Consider the following 1,261-nt stretch of genomic DNA (forward strand, 5'->3'; position numbering starts at 1 on the left):
GTCTTGTAGGAGGGCGTGTATCTTCTCATCGTGCTTCTTCGTCCCGTGTCGGCGTCTGCCGTGAAACGACCGCCCTTGTGTTTTGTGGTCTTCCCATTATTTGTATAATCCTTACCAGCACGCTCTCCATCCCGAGAGCCTCGGAGAGGCTACCGTTTCTTCGCGTCCACGTCTTATTATTTATTTATATATTTTGTAGAGAAAATGGCGTTTTTTTTTTGTTTTTTTTTTGGATCCAGTTGTTAACGAGGAATTCTTAGATTTGTGCTTGCCTTTCAAAGCAGCGTGTAAAGATGATCATTGAAATTGTGAGCCGCAGGATAAGAACTCTATGGTCGTTTTGAACCGATCGGATGCCACAGAATTGTCGTTTCGGTCCGCAAAAAAAGGACTTGCACGTGGATCTTTCGAGGACGACCCCCATGGCGCATGGACACAGTGCGACTTGGCAGAAAATGGTAACGTTTCAGGACGGATAAACTAAGAAATGGCGGTACATTTTTTTTTTTTTTTTGTAAAATTTGGATAGTGTTTTTTGGAGTTTATTTTTGGTTGGAAATTCGGGGTTTGTCGGAGTTCATCTTTCGTAGATTCCCACTTTTTCAAAATTCGGAGTTTAATTTTACAGTTCGCTTTTTTTTTTTTTTAATATACATATAACTAATATTTGCATATTCTTGACACTAAATTCATAAAACAAACAACAACCACCGCCATTTATTGAAGTATAGCTTCAATAAATGGCGTTGGTTGTTGTTCGCTTTATGAATTTAGTGTAAATAATATGCACATATTAGTTGCCTTCCCCATCCTATACAATCTACAGGATTACATCGTTCAGTGCGATAAAAACACAAACCCTCCTCCCTCAAAGAAGCACAAATAGTATGGACCAAACTGTAAACAGGATGCTTTTTTCGTGGTACAAAAGTAGAACTCGTTTTATTCTCCAAGAATGGGAGCAAAACGATCACAGCCACCAGTGAGGTTTGAACTCACGACCCCTGGTTTACGAGACCAGTGCTCTACCACTGAGCTATGGTGGCCCCACGGTGAGCCCGGACACTTGCGGCGCTGGAAATAGTTTGTCAGACCTCACTGCGCACTGAAGGTTCGCTGCTGCAAGCTGAATGATTAATAATAATAATAATAATAATAGTGCATTTTATTTCCATCAATGGTACATCAATTGAGGAGACCATGGAAGACCACGGTGCACTGACCATGGAAATTAGGTCAGTACACCGTGGTGCTGAAATCA

At 41.2% G+C, this 1,261-nt stretch overlaps 1 non-coding gene across 1 annotated transcript; it reads right to left on the reverse strand.

The window, feature by feature from the left end:
• Positions 1-974: 974 nt before the first annotated feature.
• On the reverse strand, positions 975-1,046 carry Trnat-cgu. The gene has a single exon. It is a non-coding gene; the product is annotated as a tRNA-Thr (tRNA).
• Between the last annotated feature and the right edge of the window lie 215 nt (positions 1,047-1,261).

Source organism: Ixodes scapularis, unplaced genomic scaffold (genome assembly GCF_016920785.2).
Source record: "Ixodes scapularis isolate PalLabHiFi unplaced genomic scaffold, ASM1692078v2 PGA_scaffold5__190_contigs__length_132052651, whole genome shotgun sequence".
In the NCBI taxonomy this organism is placed as follows: Eukaryota; Metazoa; Arthropoda; class Arachnida; order Ixodida; family Ixodidae; genus Ixodes; species Ixodes scapularis.